Source organism: Eriocheir sinensis, chromosome 44 (assembly GCF_024679095.1).
Source record: "Eriocheir sinensis breed Jianghai 21 chromosome 44, ASM2467909v1, whole genome shotgun sequence".
NCBI lineage: Eukaryota > Metazoa > Arthropoda > Malacostraca > Decapoda > Varunidae > Eriocheir > Eriocheir sinensis.
Window position 1 is genome coordinate 8,857,989 of NC_066552.1, and position 12,575 is coordinate 8,870,563.

The following is a 12,575-nucleotide window of genomic DNA, read 5'->3' on the forward strand; positions in this document are numbered from 1 at the left end:
AGAAGAAAGCGAAGTAGAGGACGTAGTAAAAGGAGCAGGAGGTGGAGGAGGAGGAGGTGAGGGAGCAGGAGAAGGAGGAGGAGGAGAAGAAAACAAGAAGACATCGGACTAGGAGAAGAAAGCGAAGTAGAGGACGTAGTAAAAGGAGCAGGAGGAGGAGGAGGAGGAGGTGAGGGAGCAGGAGGAGGAGGAGGAGGAGGAGGAGGGGCATAACGACGAAGGAGAATGTCGAAACGTTAGTCTGTCTGTTCTGTGGCGCCAGTGACCAATCGGATGAAGTGGCGACGCGGCTCAGGAAACAAAGTCGTCTGTTGATCGCTTTATATGTCCTGCTTCGCGCGTCGAGGCCACTACCGAGAAGGAGACGCACGCACACGCAGGTCTTGTTATTGTGTTGGCCAGACTGATTGTGCAACCTGAAAAAAAAAGAAGAGTTAAGTAAAGACGGAAAGACAAGTAGATACAAAGAAAGAACGTAGGTTATGCAATTAGTTTCTTCTGCTTTTTCTTCTTCTTCTTAGTAGTAGTAGTAGTAGTAGTAGTAGTAGTAGTAGTAGTAGTAGTAGTTCTTGTTGTTCCTATTTATTCGTGGTTTTGAGTTCGTGCAACTTCAAAAAAATGTGAATTCAGTAGAGTAAAAAAAAGCAAATTAAGACCAGTATGTAATAATTTTCCAGTTATTCTTCTTATTTATTCTTATTAATGGTCTTGAAATTCCGTGTGCGACTTAGAAATGAAAAAAAAGAAGTAAAGAAATAAAAGGAATAGACAAAACAGAGCGTATATCAAATTTCCTATCATCATTATTCTTCGCTCATGTAATTTATTGGTTGATGTATTTATTTGTTCTGGTTATATAAAAAAAAGCAAATATATGAATCAGGATGTAAAACAATGCGTCACCGCTGTATAGTATGTGTGCTTTCATTCTTTGTGTTTGATTTGACAGAATGAGAAGACATGCAAACATTTATATCTTTCTAACCTTTTGATTCAGTATAAACCTTTACGAGAGAGAGAGAGAGAGAGAGAGAGAGAGAGAGAGAGAGAGAGAGAGAGAGAGAGAGAGAGAGAGAGAGAGAGAGAGAGAGAGAGAGAGAGAGAGAGAGAGAGAGAGAGAGAGAGAGAGAGAGAGAGAGAGAGAGAGAGAGAGAGAGAGAGAGAGAGAGAGAGAGAGAGAGAGAGAGAGAGAGAGAGAGAGAGAGAGAGAGAGAGAGAGAGAGAGAGAGAGAGAGAGAGAGAGAGAGAGAGAGAGAGAGAGAGAGAGAGAGAGAGAGAGAGAGAGAGAGAGAGAGATGACTGATCGAGGGGTGGCACATCAGCTTTCATCCCTTAATCTCTCTAATCTTATCCTCGTCTTATCACCGGGGAAGAAAATCAGGTCTCGTCAGCGTCCCGTCTCAAAGGGGTCTCTGGGGCGTAATACCCTTGTCCTGACGTCACCCTCCGTGCCTGCCGCGGGAAGCTGACGTGGGGAGGTAAACACTGACATCACCTCGCCGCCTCTCAGGTTTCACGGCGCGTCTTCATTCACTGGGACCGGATGAACCGCGAGCCATGTGCCGGAACAGATTTCGAAGCGGCGTATTTGAGTGATTTCCTGTTTATTTTACCCGTTTTCTTTCTTTTCTCGGTTTTATAGTTACTTTTCCGTATTTTTTTTTCTAATTTCCTGCTTATTTTCCCTTTTTGTATTTTTTTCACGTTTATATGGTTATTTTTACGCGTTTTATTTTCTTGTTTTGTGCGAGTATGCGTTTTCAAAATTGTACCTTTCTTGTTTTCTTTTTGTCTCTGTGCTGTGCTGTTTCTGTGTGTGTGTGTGTGTGTGTGTGTGTGTGTGTGTGGAAGGGCCTCTTGTGTAATCACTTAATAACAGCGAGAAATAAGTGTGTGCATTGTCGAGGGGTGCTTGAATAAAAGGGGGCGAGGGGAGGGGAGAGGAGGAAGAGGAGAAGATGATGAGGTAATGGAGAAGAGAGGTGTGAAGAGAGGGAGGGAGAGGTGACGAAAGGGAGGGAGGGGGAAGGGGGTGTGAGGTAAGGGGTGTTTGAATAAAGGGGGGCGAGGGAAGGGGAGAGGAGGAAGAGAAGATGATGAAGTAATGGAGAAGAGAGGTGTGAAGAGAGGGAGGGAGAGGTGACGAAAGGGAGGGAGGGGGAAGGGAGTGTGAGGTAAGGGCCGGTTTTGCTTCTCTTATTACACCTCAAGAGAAGGGAGATTGAAGTAAGGTCAGTTAGGGAAGAGAAGAAAAGGGAGATTGAAGTAAGGTCAGTTAGGGAAGAGAAGAGATGAAGTAAGGTCAGTTAGGGAAGAGAAGAAAAGGGAGATTGAAGTAAGGTCAGTTAGGGAAGAGAAGAAAAGGGAGATTGAAGTAAGGTCAGTTAGGGAAGAGAAGGAAAGGGAGATTGAAGTAAGGTCAGTTAGGGAAGAGAAGAAAAGGGAGATTGAAGTAAGGTCAGTTAGGGAAGAGAAGAAAAGGGAGATTGAAGTAAGGTCAGTTCCTCCTTCTCTTCCTACATCTAAGAGAGGGAAGAAAAGGAAGAAAAAGGAGAGGAGTGTGAGGTGGAGCCATTTCTTACTTCTCTTCCTACACCTAAAGAGAAGGGAAGAGAAGGAGATTGAGGGAAGGGTTTAGTTAGGGCCAGTATTTTCGCCTCCTCTCCCACCTACTAAAGAAAGAACCCGTCACTCTCAGCATCGTTACCAACTCAACACTACCGGAAAACAATGCATAATAGAAAGAAAAAGTAGCATCGCAAAAAGCCGAGGCGTTGAAACAAAAGACAAGCGTGACAGGTCAAATTCAGCGCAACCCAGAAATCGGATCTAGTCAGTCAGCGTGAGACTGATAAAGTGCAAAAGAGCAAGAAGGAAAAAAAGACAGTCAACACATCTTGGTAAACTTTGAAAGGAAGATAAACAAAAGGAAATGTGTGATACTGGCGATAAAAAAGTAACAGGAAAAATAATTATACGCGGTTCGGTGACTTTGAATGCATGAGACAGACGGCAACGCATATTACTGGTGATGAAAACAAAGACTTAGTAAACTTTGATAAGAAGATAAACAAGAGGAACTGTGTGATACTGGCGATAAAAAAGTAATAGGAAAAATAACTATACGCGGTTCGGTGAATTTGAATGCATGAGACAGACGGCATCGCATATTACTGGTGATGAAAACAAAGACTTAGTAAACTTTGATAAGAAGATAAAGTAAATGAAATGTGTTATAATGACGATGTGGAAAAAGTAGTAGAAAAAAACAGTCCTACGCGGTTCGGTTACTTTGAATGAGCGACAAAAGGCAACGCGTGAAATTAATGAAAAAAAAAAAAACTTCGCAAACTTTGATAAGAAGAGAAACAAAGGAAATGTGTAATATTAACGACGTAAAAAAAAGGTGATAGGAAGAAAAACTGACACTTCACACTTCGTTAAACTTTGATATGAGAAACAAACGCATAAACTGTCGATGAGAAACCTTCGTAACCTTTGAATAGAAGATAAACAAAAGGAATAGTGCAGTGTTGTCGATGGAAAAAAGAAAAAAAAACGATCTACACACTTCGTTAATTTTGATATGAGAAATAAATGGCAACTCATAATACTGGTGATGGAAAAAGCACTGTATGAACTCTGATAAGAAGATAAAAGAAAGGAAATGGATAAGATTGAAAACAGGAAAGACGCGCAGAAAAATTGACACACACACACACACACACACACACACACACACACACACACACACACACACACACACACACACACACACACACTGAAAAAAGTAAAAAAAAAAATATCAAAGTGAAAAGAAAAAAAATGATAAAACGAAATGAAACAAAACAAAACAAAAGAAATAAAGGAAAACAATACACCTCTCTGAAGGCTAATTAGAAAGGAGGAAATGGGTCAGGAAATTGGTTAAAAAAAAAAAATATAATAATCAGACGAAGTGAAAAGAAAAAAAATAATAAAACGAAATGAAACAAAACAAAACAAAAGAAATAAAAGAAAACAATACACCTCTTTGACAGCTAATTAGAAAGGAGGAAATGGGTCAGGAAATTGGTCAGTCACTCTTATTAGGTCACAAGAGGTCACGCTGAGCTAAGGCCCCCCTCCCCCCCTTTCCCATCCTCCCTCCCCTCTCCCCCCTTCTCCCCATCAGCCTCTCCCTTCTCACTCTCCCTCGTCAGCACCAGAACATGACTCCTCTCCCACGCCCTTCGATTCTCTCCCTCTCTCCCCCTCTTTCCTCCTCTCCCTCTCTCTCTCCCTCCCTCCCCGTGGCCTGTTCTGTCTCTTCCTCATCAGTTTATTGTCTTTGTTATCTCCTTGTTCTCCTCCTTCATCGGTTATTCATCAGTTTTTTTTTTTTTGTTATTCCTTAATTTATCTTCCCGTCTTCCTCCTTCATTAATTATTCATGTTTTTTTTATATTTATTTCGTTGTGTCTTGTTTTCCTCCTTCATCGGTTATTTATCTTTTTTTTTTTATTGTTCCTTAATGTATCTTCCTGGCTTCCTCTTTCATTAATTATTCATGTTTTTTTATTTATTTCGTTGTGTCTTGTTTTCCTTCTTCATCGGTTATTTATCAGTTTTTTTTCATTAATCAATTTATCTTCCTGTCTGTCTTCCTCCTCCTTCATTAGTTATTCATTTGTTTTTTTCTCATTATTCATTATTTTGTTATTTCCTTGTCTTCCTCATACATTTGTTTTCTTCCTCGTCTTCCTCCTCCGTCTGTTACTCGTCTATGCATTTTCTTTTTCGTCATTCTCATTATTCATTCATTCACTAGCTTTTTTGTTGTTTCATTTGTCTTGATTGGTATTTTCTTTATATAATTGTAGAAAAGAAAAAAAAATAAGTGAGAGAATGCGATAACGCTTACTAGGGAAACAAGTAAACAAACAAACAAATAAACAGACAAAAAACATTAAGACAACAAGGATACAATAGCAAATCCAAAACAAAACAAAAACAAAAAAGAAAGAAAGAAAACATATGAGGCGACAGATACTATTATGATGCTACTAGAAAAAACAACAACAACAAGACAACAAGAATCCAAAACTAAATCCAAAACAAAGAAATAGATCGACCAAAAAAACCCAGATCACAGTTATACAAATACGAGAAACAAGAAAAAAGAAAGAAAAGAAGATGCGACGAACACACAGACAGACAGACAGGCGTGATAGATAAGAATGCAGGTTTGTGAGGAGAGAATTCCGGGCTCATGACATCATCTTCTGTTCTCCTGACGAAGGGGTGAAGAGGGGGAGGAGGAAGAGAGAGGGAAGGGGGAGGGAGATTGAAGAGGAAGGGTGTCTGTTTGGAGAGGAGGAGAACACAGATTGGAGAAGAATAGGGGATAGAGTAGGAGTGAGAGGAAGAGAAGAAAGGGTTTGGAGAGAGAAAAGAGAGAAGAAGAGGAGAGGGGGAGGAACAGAGGAGTAGGAGTATTAGGAGAAGGAAGGGCTTGGTGAGAAGAGAGAGAGGAGGAGAGGTAGGGAGAAGAGGAGGAGAGCATGGATGAAAAGACGATTGAGTTAAAGTAAGAGGAAGAGTAGAAAGGGTCTTGGAAGAGAGAGTAGAAGATGCAGAAAGAAGAGGAGAAAAGGTAAAGGAGAATAAAGAGTAGAAGAAGCAAATAGAAAATGGACTTGGATGGAACAAAAGGAGGAGGAGGAGGAGAAAAAGGAGAGCAAGGGTGGAGCAAGGGAGGAGGAAAGGGAGAGAGACGGGGAGGAGAGCTGGAGGACATGGGGAGACAAGGAGATAAGAAGCAGTGGTATTGCCGGAGGGAGAATGAGGAGGAGGAGGAGGAGGGAATCTGGGAAGAGGAAGAAGGTGGGGCAAGAATTGGAGGAGGAGGAGGAGGAGGAGGAGTCACTCAGGGGGGTCGTAGTGGGTGATATGTCGGGGGTGAGGGAAGGGCAGAAGGGAAGAGGAGGGAGAAGGGAAGGGCAGAAGGGAAGAGGAGGGCGAAGGGAAGGGGAAGGGAGGGGAAAGGGGGGAGGGGGAGAAAGGGGGACGCTTCAACGTTTGTCTTTTGTTTGTCAAGTCATCAAAGTGTTTGCAACCACACACACACACACACACACACACACACACACACACACACACACACACACACACACACACACACACACACAGAGGAACCCGGAGGTGACAAAAGGGCGTGGGAAGGGGAGCGACGCCCCCTTAGGCAAAGCTGAGGTTGGGGAGCTGTAGTAGGGAAGAAGAGGAGGAGGGGGAGGGTGGTTAAGGAGGAGGGGAGACAAAAAAAGGGGAGGTAGAAAGGGAAAAAGGGGTGATATGTAATGCCAAAAAAGGGTTAACCGCCCCCATCACCCCTTAAAAAAAACACCCTTGAAATAAATCCGTTAACTTCCTAAAAAAAAAAGGTAAGGGGGTTTAATTAAGGGGGGGGGGGGAGGGGAGGAACCGGTACCAGCCACTCCTAAAACAAATTTGAGGTTAAGGGGAAGGGGGTGAAGGGAGGGGGAGGGTGTGTAACAGTGGGTGGGTGGGGGAAGAAGGTGGGGTGTTGGTGGGGTGAATCGTCCCTCCTAAAGCAAATTGAAGGTTAGGTGGGGGTGAGGGAGTGCCTTTGTGTGTGGGTGAGGGGAGGGGTGAAGGGGAGGGGGAAGATTGTTGATGTAAGGGAGGGAGGTGAAGAACGGGAAGGAGGAGGAGGAGGAGGAGGAGGAGGAGGAAGATTCGTGGTTGGGGGTGATTCAATGGTAGGTTTTTTTTTATTTATTTTTATTTTTTACAGCATCAGTGGTAAAGGAGTGGCAAAGGTGGAAGAAAGGAGTGGAAGTCGGGTGGGGAGGGAAGGGTTGGGCAACAGGGGATAGAAGGGGAGAAGGGGTGGTAGTAGGAAGGGGTGGCATGGATGAAAAAGTGAAGGGAAGAGGAAGGGAGAAGAGGAGTTGATAGGGGGTGGTTGAGGGAGCGAGAGAAGGGCAGAATTGAAGAGGAAGGGAAGGATGGGAGGGTAGAAGGAGGAGATGAAGACAGTAGAAGGAGATATAGGAATAGGAAAGGAGGAAAAAAGGAATATGAAGGGGTCGGGAAGGGTAGAAGGAGGCGAGGAAAGATAGAAGAATAGGATAGAAGGAAAGATAGAATAGAAAGGGTAGGATGAAAGGGACATATAGGAATAGAAAGGGAGGAAAAAAAGGGGACTAGAAGGGGTAGGGAGTGGTAGAAGGAGGAGATGGAAGACAGTAGAAGGATAGAATAGAAAGGAGAGGATAAAAGGGAGATATAGGAATAGAAAGGGAGGAAAAAAAGGGGACTAGAAGGGGTAGGGAAGGGTAGAAGGAGAGGAAAGATAGCAGAAGGATAGAAGGAAGGATAGAATTGAAAGGAGAGGATAAAAGGGAGATATAGGAATAGAAAGGGAAGAAAAAAGGGAATAAGAAGGGGTAGGGAAGGGTAGAAGGAGAGGGAAGATAGTTGAAGGATAGAATAGGGAGGATAGAGTAAAATGAAGGTACAGTACATGAATAGGAAGAGGTAGAAAAGGGAAGAAGAAGTGAAAGGAAGTGGAAGGAAAAGGGGGAGATAGTATAGGGATAGAAAGATAGGATAAAAGGAAGGAAAGAATGGGAAGGAGAGGATAGAGGGAAGGTATAGGATAGGAAGAATAGGATAGAAGGAAGACATAGGAATAGAAAAGGATAGAAAAAAAGGGTGGGGGAGGTTATGTCGCCTCTCCCTGAACAAACTAAGGCTCGCTGGTCAGGCGGGCAGGTATAGCAAAGCGTGTGTGTGTGTGTGTGTGTGTGGGTGGGTGGGTGGGTGGGTGGGGTGGGTGGGGGGGCAGGTTGCAAGGTGTGGGGCAGGGCAGGTGAGCTTGGCAGACAGGTAGGCTCCAGGACAGGCAAGGTGAATGAGCCGGGGACGGAATGAGACGAGCTACACACACACACACACACACACACACACACACACACACACACACACAAACACAAACAGATGATCACTCACTTCACTCATGTTACTTTCACTGTCTATATCCTCATGAATGTTACAAGAATGAAGAAGAGGAGGGGGAGGAAGAGGAGGAGGAGGAAGAGGAGGAAGAGGAGGAGGAGAGGCATGGGTCGGTTTAATGGTGTAACTTTTAATTAAACTGATTGTGATAAGTGGCAAAGTTTTTTCTATTATTTTTTGTTGTTGTTGGTGGTGGGTGGTGGTGGTGATGGTGGTTGTGTAGAAGGCGGAAAACGTTTCATTCTTATTTGTTTTCTTTGCTTCTTGTTTCCTCTCCTCATTTACATGTGTTTTATAATGTTTTTCTTCCTCTCGTCTTTCGTTTCCTGTTGTTTGTTTTTTGTTCTTTACTTAATTTGGGATGTTTGTATTTTTTTTTTTTTTTTGGCTTCTACTTCCTGCTCCTTGCTTTTTTATGTCCTTGTTTTTTTCCTTCCCTCTCTTCCTGTTTGCTCATTTTCCCACATTGTCCTGCATCTCCTCTCTTCTACATTATTCCATTTTTTATTAATCTCTCTTTCTTCCCTCTTTCTTCGTTTTCTTTTCCAGGTTTTCCTTCCATTCATTGTCTTCATTATCCCTTCGTTTCATATTCTGCTTCCCTTCCTCTTCTCCCTTTCATTCCCTTCTATTCCTCTTTTTCGTCTTTTTTCTTCCCTTCGTTTCATATTCATCTTCCCTTCCTCTTCTCTCTTTCATCCCCATCTATTCCCTCTTTCCTGTTTCCTTTTCTTCGTCATTTTCTTATTATCCTTCCCTTTATTATTTTCTTCATTTCATCCTCTTCTTTTTCACGTTCTTCTTCCATTCATTATCTTCTCCCTACTATTCCTTCTTTCCTGTTTCCTTTTCTTCGTGATTTTCTTAATTCTCCTTCCTTTCATTATTTTCTTCCTTTCATACCTTCTTTTCCACATTCTCCTTCCATTCAGTATCTTCTCCCTTTCTTCCCATTCTCTTCTCTTCTTTCTGTTTCTTTTTCCACGTCTTCTTCCTTTCTTCCTGTTTCCTTTTCCACGTTTTATCATATTCTCCTTCCCTTCTTTATCTTCTCCCTTTCATCCCTTTTTCCATCCTCCTTCCATCCTTCTTCGTCTTCTTTTCCATGTTCGCTCTCCCTTGACCATTTCCTTTTCATTTCCTTGTTTTCTTTCCTCTCTGTTTCCTTTTCCATGTCTTATCATATTCTCCTTCCTTTTCCTCTCTCCTCCCCTTCCATCCTTGTTTTCACTCCTCTTCCTTATCTTGTTTTTCTTCCTTTATTAAACCCATTTCTCCGCCCTTCGCTTCCCCTCTGATCTCTGGCATATGCAGGGCTGACGTGCCATCCTGTGAGGGGAAAGGAGATGAGGGGAGATGGGGAGAAGAGGGGAGACCACTTGGTTTTATTGCACCTCACTTCAATTTCATGGGGAGGAATAGGGGAGGAGGAGGAGATGTTGCAGGGTGAGTGAATAAGCTGGGAAAGTGAGGGGAAGAGGAGGAGGAGGAGGAGGAGGAGGAGGAGGAGGAGAGATATTACATGATCAAGATGAACTACAGGGGAGGAGGAAGAGGGGAAAAAAAGAGAGTCAATGAAAAATGGTGTGTAAGAGGAGGAAGGAGAGGAGGGAAGAGGAGGAGGAGGAGGAGGAGGAGGAGGAGGAGGATATTGCGTGAAACAAGATGAAATGCAGGAGGAAGAGGGAGGAGGGAAGAAAGGGGAATGAAAGATGAGGGCAAGGAAGGGAAGAGGAGGAGGTGTGAGAAGAGGGGAGGAGAGAGGGTCGAGGTGGGGTGATGAGAGGAAAAGGGAGAATGAAGAAGATGGGAAAGTGGGTGAGGGGAGATGAGGGAAGGGGAGAGGGAGGAGAATGAGGGGAAGGAAAAGAAGAATGCAGAGGGTTGGGGTGTGGGGTGATAAGGTAGGGTTAGGTAGGGGAGAGAGAGGGGTGAAGGAAACTAGAGGGGAGAGGGGTGAAAGAAATAGCTAGAGAAGAAGTAAGGGGGGGAGATAGAGAAAGCAGATGATGAGGGAAGAGGAAAGGAAAAAGTAGCAAAGGAGGAGAGGTGACGGAAGGAGAGAGAGAGGGGAGAAAGGGGATAGGGGAGAGGTGTTGTGATGAGGGGTGAAGGAAAAATGAGGAAGGGGAGAGAGGGATGAGGAGTAATTTAATTTTTTTTTTTTTACAGTAGAGGAAACTGTTCAAGGACAAAAAAAGAAAATAAAACTATAATGAAAAAAAGCCCGAAATTGAGGGGAGAGAGGTGAGATATAGGGGTTTGGGGTGAGGTACATGGCTGATTGAGGGGAGAGGGGTGACGGAAGAAGATTTAGGGAGGGGAGATAGGGGAGAGGAGTGAGGTATACAGGGCTGATTGAGGGGAGAGGGGTGACGGAAGAAGATTTAGGGAGGGAAGATAGGAGAGAGGGGTGACGGAAGAAGAGTTAGGGAGGGGAGATAGGGGAGAGGGGTGAGGTATACAGGGCTGATTGAGGGGAGAGGGGTGACGGAAGAATATTTAGAGAGGGGAGATAGGGGAGAGGGGTGAGGTATACAGGGCTGATTGAGGGGAGAGGGGTGACGGAAGAAGATTGAGAGGGGAGATAGGGGAGAGGGGTGAGGTATACAGGGCTGATTGAGGGGAGAGGGGTGACGGAAGAAGATTGAGAGGGGAGATAGGGGAGAGGGGTGAGGTATACAGGGCTGATTGAGGGGAGAGGGGTGACGGAAGAAGATGAGAGGGGAGATAGGGGAGAGGGGCGAGGTATGGGGGATGAGGGAGGTAGCATTACGCGTGGACACCTGGCCAGGCGCTGTGAATCAGGGAGGCAGCTGAGCTAACAGGACGAGGCAGCAGCGGCGGACCTGACTCACCCACACCCACGCCAAGCCACGCCAAGCCATTTCAAGCCACGCCAAGCCACACCAGGCCAAACTAAGACAAGACAAGCCACGTTAAACCACACCAAGCCACACCAAGCCACACCAAATCAAGCCGCTATTCTGCTTCTCTGTCCTATTTACTACTTCCAGTTCTTCGCTTCCAACATTCACTCCTGTTCTTCCACTCTCCATTCTCTACTCCACATTTTCCCTCCACTACTGTCCTCCCTCACTCTCTCCACCTCTCACTTCAGTTTCTCTCCTTCCACTCCACCATTCATTCTTCCTTCACCGTCTCTTCCTCCACACACTCCATTTACCACTCCTCCCCCTCTCTCCACCTCTCCCTCCACCATTCATTCCACCATTACCTCTTCCTTCACACTCCACCAATCTTGTCCTCATTTTCTCCACCTTCAGCTCCACCATTCATTCCTCCTTCACCTCCTCTTCCACATTCCCCCTTCACCACTCATGTCATCAGTCTCTCCCCCCGTCTCTCCCTCCCTCTCTCTCCTCCTCCCACTCCTTCCACTCAGCCCATTATGGCATCCTGGCGCCACGATGGGTACTGTGGAGGGGTGGAGGGGTGAGGGGTGAGGGGTGGGGTGCAGGGGACGTGTGGGGACTGGATCAGGAGGTAATGAATAGCACGTCGGCTTGTTGAAGGGGAGGGGAAGATGGGGAGTGGGGGAGAGGGTTAAGGGGGGAGGAAAGGGGAAGGGCACCCAGTCTAGTCTACTGGCAGGACTACTAACGCCTCCTCCTCCTTCTCTTCCCTCCTCCTCCTCCTCCTCCGTCTCTTTTTGGGTTGCCGAGACTTGGGGAGAAGAGGAGGAGGAGGAGGAGGGAAGAGGGAAGAGAGAGGAGGAGGAGGCTGTTTGTCTAGTTCTCACTACTTTCCATCCTCCTTCACCTCCTCCTACTTATACTCCTCCTCCTCCTCCTCCTCCTCCTCCTCCTCCTCCTCCTCCTCCTCTCACTACAACAACAACAACAACAACAACAACAATAACTACTGCTACTACTACTACTACTACTACTACTACTACTACTACTACTACTACTACTACTACTACTACTATTCCTACCACTACTACTACTACTGCTACTACTTGACCTCCTCCTCTTTCTCCTCCTCCTCCTCCTCCTCCTCCAACACACCTGGGGCTCCCAATTACCTGTGATAACCGTGGGACATGACTCCTCCTCAGGTGAACTTGCTACCTGGGAACTGGACAGGTGTGGCCCCGCGCCCCTGTGCAAACCTGTTGATGGCGAGGAGGAGGAGGAGGAGGATGGCAGGAGGAGGAGGAGGATGGCAGGAGGAGGAGGAGGAGGAAGGAAGGAGGCTACATTCGTTCATTATATTATGTTTTTTTTTTATTTGGGATTGCGTAAAACTAATGAATATTTATGTTACAGAGAGAGAGAGAGAGAGAGAGAGAGAGAGAGAGAGAGAGAGAGAGAGAGAGAGAGAGAGAGAGAGAGAGAGAGAGAGAGAGAGAGAGAGAGAGAGAGAGAGAGAGAGAGAGAGAGACTTTGACATGAATGACCGTAACAGTAGACGTTTGAGTCAGAAGAAGAAGAAGAAGAAGAAGAAGAAAAGAAGTCATAAATCAAGCAATAAGGGCGAGAATATTAGGGTTTAGCATGAAGGTGACGCCCTTAAGGAGAGTTCAAAGA

General features: G+C 45.1%; 1 long non-coding RNA gene across 1 annotated transcript; it reads left to right on the plus strand.

Annotated features, from left to right (window-relative positions):
* Positions 1 to 1,269: 1,269 nt before the first annotated feature.
* On the plus strand, positions 1,270 to 4,074 carry LOC126980421 (uncharacterized). The gene is made up of 4 exons (XR_007733243.1): positions 1,270 to 1,982; positions 2,118 to 2,270; positions 2,302 to 2,379; positions 2,419 to 4,074. It is a non-coding gene; the product is annotated as an uncharacterized LOC126980421 (long non-coding RNA).
* The last annotated feature ends 8,501 nt before the right edge of the window (positions 4,075 to 12,575 follow it).